The sequence below is a fragment of the Salarias fasciatus genome, chromosome 19 (assembly GCF_902148845.1).
Source record: "Salarias fasciatus chromosome 19, fSalaFa1.1, whole genome shotgun sequence".
NCBI lineage: Eukaryota > Metazoa > Chordata > Actinopteri > Blenniiformes > Blenniidae > Salarias > Salarias fasciatus.
The window spans coordinates 22,516,709-22,526,470 of record NC_043763.1 but is presented as its reverse complement, the minus strand read 5'-3'; the positions used below and the strand labels follow the sequence as shown (position 1 = coordinate 22,526,470).

At 44.2% G+C, this 9,762-nt stretch overlaps 1 non-coding gene across 1 annotated transcript; it reads right to left on the bottom strand.

Moving 5' to 3' along the window:
- Positions 1-9,412: 9,412 nt before the first annotated feature.
- Positions 9,413-9,498, bottom strand: LOC115407351 (small nucleolar RNA SNORD53/SNORD92). Its single transcript, XR_003933623.1, has one exon. It is a non-coding gene; the product is annotated as a small nucleolar RNA SNORD53/SNORD92 (small nucleolar RNA).
- Positions 9,499-9,762: the final 264 nt, after the last annotated feature.

The window sequence follows — 9,762 nt, the reverse complement described above, 5'->3', positions numbered from 1 at the left end:
ACCAACAGGTTTTTAGAGACGAGTCAGCCTTGAAACAACATGCAACCTGAATTGGTGATGGCGCCCTCACCAAGTCAGGCAAGGCGTCTTCAGAGTCGGAGAATGATCCAGAACTATTTTAACGCTGCAATTCAGCCTGCGTGTTCCCATGTGATTCAAGATTAAATGACATTTGGGAATTCCACCGACTCAGACTCACAATTTCATTCCTAATGATGCATTTAAACCTGAGCAAAAGAAAACTCAACATTTTCCTGCGTCATTCAAGAAACTAAAATCTCTTACTCAGCCCTGATTTTAAAATAGGCTTGTGGGAATAATTGTCAACATGTTTCACTGAAGCAGCTGATAATTTTACATAGAGTCAGTGGGTTAATTTACAACAAATGTGAACTTTGAAATTAAACAATGTACTTGAAGTTATTGCCAGCAATGATTGAATCAGATAAACAAAATGCTGCGGATGTGTTTCATTTTAGTTTTCTTCATTTCCGGATCATAAAGGATGCCGTTCTGGAGTGAAATCAATTTTAATTCCAAAATTGATAAATAAATGCTTTCAGTTGGAAAGATTGATGAGACAACATGACGTGGCAGAATGATGTGCAGCTGAATCAAACCGTGGTGGTGTGAATCAAAAGCATTTAGATAGGTGTGGATTTTTTAACACACACACACACCTACCGTGTGTTGAATTGCAGCAGAGTAAATGATGCTGACAGTAATGTGGAGTGACTCAGGGTGAATGAATGGATGGATGAATCGTGGACTCAGCTGTTTTTAGTCGCATTGTGAATAACTGACAGGTTGAACCGTTAACCAGCGGGCCTCCACCCAGGCTGCACCGTCACCGTCCCCCACACCCAGAACGACACCGACTAACAGCGCCATAACAGCGACTTCCTGACTCAAAGCAGCTCGATACCGAGGCCACGGCGTCCTTCCTCTTCCCGGGGATGACACGCCCGGCTCGCCTCGTCGGATTGCGAGGGTCTGGTCACTGGCCGCAGACCTCCACTCGGCAAAGATGGCCGGCCCGGGCCACACGGCCAGGGGGAAGACCCGGCCCGGTCCAGTTGGGACCACGCACAGATAATTTCGTCGAAACTCGAATAACTCCTAAACTAATGTCTACGAATGGAGCTGTTGCTTCATGTAATCGCTGATTTCTATTTTTTTTTTTTTTTTTTGAAGGTGCGAATCACCGAACTGCGGTCCGAAGGGGCAAGCCGAAATACCCGGACCGATTCTAGCGCGCGTCACGCTGCCACCGCGCCGCGGAGCGGAGCAACGGTCCTCCGGAGCGGCGAACCCCCGGGCCCCGGGGGAGCCGCCGCGCGCCGCACCCAGCACCGCTGTATTCACGTCGACCCACGGCGTCGTCCCCCGACTGCTCCCTTACCATGATGTCCCGGGGTTTGTAAGCGCTGCTTCAGCGTCAGATGAGTCTTCCAAGTCGGGTGAACAGGGAGCGGAGAATATGGCCATTTCACCGGGGGAGGCGGATGATAAAGAGAAGGGGCGGGGGGCGGGGCGGAAGACTTCAGAGCGCCGAGCCGAACCAACCGCCTGCGAGCCGCGCGGAAAAAAACCACATCACCTTAAAAGGTAAAAAAAATGTCCCTGGGCGCCAAAAAGTTAACCTCCCCCCCCCCCCAAAAAAAAAAAAAAAAAACCCAAACAAAAACATCGGTTGGATAACAGATTACTAACGAAAGAGGAACGTCTGTCCAATATCTGGTCAAATGTTCAAATTGATGATGGCATATTATTTTTAGTAGGCATACAAATGAATACATTTGTTTTAGAAAAAACATCTAACAGGAGAACGGTAATCACATTTGGGAGAAACACTCACCTGACGCTTTAAACAAAACTTGTAAACGCAATAAATAATGAGAGACTTAAAAAAAGCGCCGCCACCCCCCCAGAAAAAAACCCCTCCAAATAATAAGTAAACATTTGTAAGAAAAAAGTAATACTTTGAAACAAATTTTATAATAATTAAAACTTTAAAATAGCTTCAACAGGTTTTGGAAGGAACAGATGTTTATCAGTTTTCTGGAATAAATTGAATTATTTACAAAAAAGATGAAACGAGTAGCATTTGACTTGCTTTGATTCATACTGTAATGTGTTTTCAAGGTAAATTGCATTATGTAATTGTTTACCGACTTTTTTACTTTAACTAGCAGTTTGATGCATGACTGGGAATGTTCTCAGATAAAACATTTTTACTCTTCTGTAATTTTCTAACATTTTTATTTCTCAAACTGTTGAATTCCTATATTTATTGTATTTCTCATGAAAGAAACGCTTGGACTGCAGACAGGGGCGGAGCAGGGGTCCCAGCCCAGGGGGGGCGAAGCAATTCTCTATGGGCCCCTTGTGGCCTAAACAGCCCCATTAAAACATTAAAGCTATAGTGCGTAACTTCGGTCGCCCTCTAGCGGAATTCTGCGTTCTTACAACAATAAGCCGGCGCTTCCACATGACGTACACCCCGGTGTTCCCCCTCCTCCCCCCCCCTCCCCCTCTCCCCCCAATCTGCCACAGTGATTCGCGTTTCCACAGCGCCAATCACCGTTGGAAACGGTTTTTATTGTGTGTGAACAAGGACAGCTGGTGAAAAAAAGACGGACTCTTCCGAAGAGGTAATTATTGTTTTTTTTTTGTTTTTTTTTTTTGCCACAGAAACGCAAATAGCTTATTACAAACGGGAGACAAGGTGCCTGCTAATTTGTACCTGACAAGTTTGCCTTCTCCGTCAGTCACTTTCCTTCTCCCAACCATCCAGGCTTTTTTTCTGGTGGTAGGATCCACTCCAGGACTCTTTCTCGGCCTTTTCTTTGGATTATCCGCCATGCCGCTTCCTCATTCTGCCTGAGCTGAGCCTGTTGCTAGGTGCGTTCACGATGGCAAAGCCAGAGGCAGACAGAGCTAGACGAAGCAGACGGCGCAGCCGTGGGGCGGAGTTATAAGTCTGCCTCCAAGTCGGACAACCCTATTTCTCCATGTTGGTGTTTCTCAATGACTCCACTGTGGGGGGTGTTTACAGGCCGTCGTCCAGGGTGGCAATGCCCCCCCCCCCCCCCCCCCCCTGTGCCTCCTTGCCCCCCCTGGCTGTCAGAGGGGTAATTTTGTTTTCTTATTAAAAACAAAAGAATTCATAATTTCTTTTGTGTGTCACATTGTGTTAATTCATATTCAGTTAACTGAAATGAATACAATTTTAAAAAAACAAAATAATTTTAAGTTACGTTTGGCTTCTGTCATGTGAAGCGTGCCTGCTGCTGCAAGTGCAACCAGGCATCAAGGGGGGCAGACTGCCTCGCCCCCTCAGTCCAAAAAATTAATAAATAAAGTTTTCAGTCTATTTTGTGCTTAAAAAACAACAGCAAACTCCACTGGCTTGATCAAATCAATATGAAGTGTTGCGCTATTCAAAATTCAAAATCAAAAAAAAAAAAAAAAAAAAAAAGTGGAGACTCCAGCTCTACTAAAGTTGAGGGCTGGTTATTTTTCGCCGCCGCTGCCCCCCCCCCCCCCCCCCCCCCCCCCCCCCTTTGTAGCCGCCGCCGCCGCGGCCCCCCCTCCCCCCTCTACACTGGGCTGGAGCCGGGACTGGGTGTTTATTTATGCAAATAAAGCGCGTTGTCATCAAACTGATGACGAGTGGGCTCGGGTCCAATCCCCTGCCTGGATGAAACAGAGAGGTGGGCCAGGTACCCGCGGTGAGTTGCTCTCGAGCAGCTCACGCGGCTACCTCTGTGACCGATCTCGTTTGGGTCTCGCGAGTTTTCGATGCCCTACGTAGGTCCTACGTATCAGTGACGCCGGGCCACATCTGGGCGGGGCGGCTCAAAAGTCTTAAAGGTCTGCCTCTGGCTTTCTCATGTCGAACGCACCTGCTATGAGACGCTCTGCGCGTCCTCCCCCTCCCTTCTTGTTGTGACGTAAAATGCGTCATTTCCTGCTCGCCAGCGCGGGAATGTCGCCGGTTGACACGCAAAGCAAGAAATACATATATTGAAAAATCCCGCGACATGTTAGAGGAGCCGATCGGCTTAATCTGCATTTTTGTCATCTCCACTGGTAGTGGCTTGGCTAAAACAGACGTTCATAGACATTTAAAAGTTACGCACTATAGCTTTAAAAAAAGAAAAAAAAATGCCGCAGATAATGTAATGTGCATGTACATAATGTACTACAGTTTGGTTCAGACACACCTCTTTCTTTTAGCTTTTACATTTTATAATTGTGAATCACATTACTGTAGTGTCTCTTTTAGAGCACACCTCTTTGTTTTTGCTTTAAATATGCAATATATACTATATATATATATATAATATATTTTTTTTCTTTTTTTACTTTGTTGTTCAGTTTAGTTTTGTCAACATTATTATGCGTCTTCTTTTAATGATATTAATTATGAATAAGGTTGTGATCAACGTTTGTTTTGCAGTCCTCTCGGTTTCGCTTTTACCGTAATGCGTAAAATATGTGCGCACCGCTAATATAATGTGTCGGCTCACTTGACTTGTCAGAGCACCGGCTTGGCTTGACCGCAGTAAACCTAGGCAAGCGCACGTTATTTAGCGGTGCGGGGGGGGGGGGGGGGGGGGGGGGGGGGGGGGGGGGTAGGTGCGGTCCATACTTCGGTCTTTGCGGAGCGGGAGCACATATATGACATACGGAGAGTGGCCAGGCACACGGCCGGGAGAGCACACACAAATCTTCTGTTATCATTTAAAATCTGCACGGCGGCCTAATAACAGACAGTGTTCTTACCATATTTAACAGTCCAGAACACTCCACATCACGCATGTCCGGCTTCTCCCTCCTCCTCCCTGTTTCAGCTGAGCGTCACTTGCTGGTGTTATTCGGACTGTTTTGAGTCATCATCGCGTTCCCCTTCCTTCTTTTTAAAAAATGACAGTAAATTTAACTGTTTTTAGACATGTTTGATTCGCCCTTTGCTTACTCTCTCATCAATAATCTCAGATGCAACAACTTTCTGTCAGAGGCGGGTTTGATTCACTGCCTCAGCAGATCTGCGGCCTCTTTTAAATGACTTATTTTTTAACCTTTAATTGTATTAACAATCTGAAATTAGTAACAGTTGTTCTGTGAATTAATGTTAGAATATATATTTTTATGCAGTTAAAGTGATTTCTGAGCACAGGTATGGGGAGCTGAACTCTCCCACAGGCATCTTCCCCTCTTTTCTTAATTTTCTCTCCTTAGGAAAGCTGTGGGATGCTCACCACACTTCTTTTTAATTCCCTTGTTTTCAAAATTACATCCAAAAGTGACGCAATGTGGCATTTTGTTCAGTTGTAGCTGACGAGAGAAGTACTTTGTGAGTAATTTGTGGCCTTTGCTCGGTAACAGACAAACTACCTGACGTCATCACTCCCAGAATGCATTGCCGGCCACAACATGGCCGCCACCATGTAAGCAATAATCCTATAAACGAGTGCATTTTCTAACTTAGCATTATGTTATACTTTTCTTACAGCGTTATTTAAGGTAGACATCAGCGACCACATTTGTAGAGCTAATAGACATTTTTATCGGGGTTCGCTTTAAAGGTAAGCATACTATATTTTTCAGTGTGTTGTACACACTGTTCACTGCTTATTCAGAAAGTAAACCTAATTGATTGTTTGATTTCTATGGAATAATATGTCTGAATTTTTTTGTAGGCAAACAAATGCGAACCATTGAAAATGGTGGTGTGTCCTGCTCATGGAAACACTTTGATCTTGGAAGGTAGGATGTCATAATGTGATTGAACTGATATGATGATGATTTGCGCATTGAAATGTCATCATCTGTCCTGTTGTCTTCCCATTCTCTTACTTATTGCCAGCATGACTATTTCAGGGCAGCACGTGTAATTTTAATTGTTTTTACCCTATGTTTTAGCCATGGCAAGATGCTTGCTCATTAACACTCAAGTTGAAATCTCTTCTGGCAGGTGAGGTGCCACAGTTTTTTCGCCTGAAGGGAAAATTGGATGACATGACAGAGGTCAGTCTGCTTTCCTTTTGTCTCAATATTTATTTGTTGTTTTTAGTCAATGTTATGTCAGGTTTCCCATCCCTGGACATGATTCATTAACTGATTTTGTGAGCTATGCTTTTATTTAATGCAGTACAGCCTTTTAAAGTAACACTAAGGAACTTTCAGTTTCCGTTGATTTTGGCGGCGCCAGTGGACAAAAGCGGTAGTGTTTTGCCTAAAGGAATACTACAGTTCCCATGAGGACTAGTGCGTGACGTCGTAAAATGCTGCTCAAGGTGGCATGCTGTCAGACTGAACTCGCCTACATTTGTTTCCAGTGGCTGTGTGAAGGACGGATAGCGACGAGGTAATGAATCTAATGGTGGCTAAACAAATATTATATCATAATGTGACGCATGCCGTGTGCAGGGTTCCTACCACCCTCCTCACAGTTTCTTAGTCAAGTGAAAGCAATACTGACGCCCTCAGCCCGTGACAGAGGGGCCATTCAACCCGTGTAATTCGATGTGTCATCACAAAAGATATTAAAATGTTTTATTAAGGTTGACAAGTTCCTTAGTGTCGCTTAAGGCTGAAGAGAGGAAGAAAAGTTGTCAACAAACAGCTGCTCCAGTTGTGGCAGGGGATGGAGACAACTGAAGAAGAGGTGGGCCTGACCTCCACTTCCATGTTGTTACATTTTGTGAGTTGACCTTTCATGTCTTGACAAAAACTTGACGCTTCTAATTTCTTTAGACCAGTGTGGTGGCCCGAGTTGTGGAGCACTGCAAGAAAGCAGCAGAATGGGTGGAGATGAACCCACAGCTGTCAAGCAGCCAGGGTGGAGGTGCCTGACGGTTGAGCATGGACGACACATCAGCACTGAGGAGGCTGTGCAACAGCTGGAAAACCTCTTTCACGCCACCCTGGATTTTGGTGAAGAGAAAGAGAAGTGATTCTGGAGCTTTTTTAAGTTTTGTTAAACAACATTTGAGATAGTGTGTCTTTTGTGAAGAGATCATGGACAAAGGAGGGTACTAGCATACTGTGAGCGCAAAGAAAAATAAAACAATTGGCAGTTGTTTTGTGTCTCGTTTTCTCCTGAACAGGGATTATAGGCAATCTAGATCATACAACTAGATATTCAGTAATCCAGTGAATTGAATACACAACTTAATCAGTCCTCACATCCTCCAGTGACAAATCCATGTGGTCCAACAACACAAGGTAAGAACAGCACAACAATATGGAGGACTTATTAGATGAATTATGAGGTGTAAGAATTGTAAACGCTATACAAATATATATACGTAATAAACATATGCCTATATGAAATTAGTTGAATTAAAACAATGTTAAAAGCTGCAACACTGCAGGAAACTGTACATTTACAATAATGCTATTGAAGCAAAGACAACTCAAATAGGTTTCAGTGTAGAAGAGTTTTTTCATTTACACAGATGTATGTTTCAAAAAGTATGTAATGCAGTCTAACAGCTGTCCATATAGTCAATTACATCAAAATACTATCTGCAGTAAACTAACGCAGATACTGTTTTAAGGGGATCATGACAGTACTCATGATCATAGTCATGCCTTTTCATATTTCTATTAACTTCCGGTCATGAGAGTGGAGGTGAGATGTTTGCAGGGAAGGGTCCTGAGAGTGGAGGTCTGCAACCAGATTGTGTTGCACATTCTTTTTTAAATCATACTACATTACATACATAAAATTAAAACCACCAAAATAAACCGTAATCTTCGTGGGGAATGAAAAATAGGCGATTCCGATATTCTCGCTTTTTTTTTTTCTTGAAAGATTTTCTATCAACTTCCGGTCCTAAGAGTGGAGGTAAGCTGTCTGCGGAGAAGGGTCCTGAGAGTGGAAGTCTGCAACCAGGACTATTAGTTTACTTGCTTTTAAATCATATTTACATTACAAACAAAAAATAAAACCACAAGAAATAAACCGTATTTTCATGGGGAAGTACAAATACACGATTCCGATATTCTCGCTTTTATTTTGAAAGGCTTCGCATCAACTTCCGGTCCTGAGAGTGGAGGTGAGCTGTCTGCAGGGAAGGGTCCTGAGAGTGGAGGTCTGCAGCTGGACCCCTCTCACCGTAGTTGGGGGCTCCAGTGTTGTGTCGACATCAACCTCCATTCAACAACACACACAAACGCACACACACAGTCATCAGAACAGAAGAACGCAGCAAAACCAACTACAGCAGGAACTGAAAAAAAATATAGAATTACTACAAATCCAGTGAGGCCATGCAGCAGCTCGGGCTTTTAAAGGGTTAGTTCAACTTTTCAGTGAAAGATAAAGGGAACAGAACTCTCAGTGACTCACTTCCTGCTGTGTGTGAATGTTTCATCCTTTGTTCAAAATTGCCTCTGATTTTTTAGGTCACTCAACTTCTCCTTTCAATTTGATCAACATTTGGAAATTCAAGATCCGGGGTCATTTTCTCTTTGGATATATTCATTCAGACAACCCTCATCAAAGAAGCCTTTCATCAGGGGGTGGGGCCTGTGTCTAATGGGAGGGGCCTGAGTATAAGGAGGCGTGGTCACATGAAGGGGAAGGAGCTGCCCTATATGGTTCACAGTTGATGAGTGACGGATGCCTGAGAGTCCCCAAAATTTAATAACCGCAAACAAAAGTACTTTCTAGTGTGAATGAAATTGAAATTTGATGTCTGAAAGTGAGAAAGACTTAACTTCTGAACTTTCCACTGAAAACAAACATCTGCCAGCTGTTTTTGAACAGCTCTGTAGGTCATTAAATCACTTCTCGTTCCTGTGTCAAACAAAATGACTCGTGGGTTTGTGGATGTAATGTAAATGGAAACATCGCATTTCCTCGACAAAGTGGAGTTTTGGCCCTCTCGGGCTATGCTTGCAGCTGCTCTGATTTCCCTGAGCGAAGTGTGCTGTGGTTTTCAGCTTGATCCTGCTGGTTTCTACTGGAATGTGTTTGCGTCCTCACAAGTCCAACACGAAAAGGGGCAGCGCTCTTGGACAGGAAGCATCTCCTACGTTTCAGGACGTCTGCATTTTAATCAGGGCCGTGAGCGTTTTGCGGGCGGGGCAGAGTCGCGCTCTGATAGGCCAAGCCTGCCAAGCGCCTCGTTGGTGTGACGGGGATTATACTGAATACAGTTTGAGAACATCAGCTCCACGTCAGACACAAACTCGGCTGTAGGGGGAGACAGAAAACAACAGGGAGGAGTTAACGCAGCCATGTTTCCATCATTGTGCACACATCCTCTCGCTTTCGCAGTGAAGTGGAATCAAATCAATTCTGTTTTTTGCTTTATTCTCACACACTGAAAAGCAGACTTCGTGCCTCAGCAGTGAAGGCGTTTTGAGTTTTGGATCAGCTGGTCTCAGCCGATTGGTCAGACAGCCAAGAGAAGATGTGACATCACGTGACATCATCAGCTCATTAAGCAAAACCTTTTCTAAGCATCATCACTCCCAAAGTGGTTTCCTGTGATCTCAGAAAACAAAATTCTGCTTTAAGGCTCCAGATGTCCTCTTTCTGTCCGTTCGTTTTGTCGTTGTTGTTGTGGGGCCGTCTCAACGCGGGGTGAAATCTGCGTCCTGTAATGTTTCTTTCCAAAAATAAGAAATGCACCCCAACTCGGTTACATTCAAAATGGAAGTAAGGCGACGCCAAAACGGCCAGAGTGAGGGCGGGCAGGCAGAATGTAGTGTGAGAACACAAAGCGCTGCGCTGCGGAT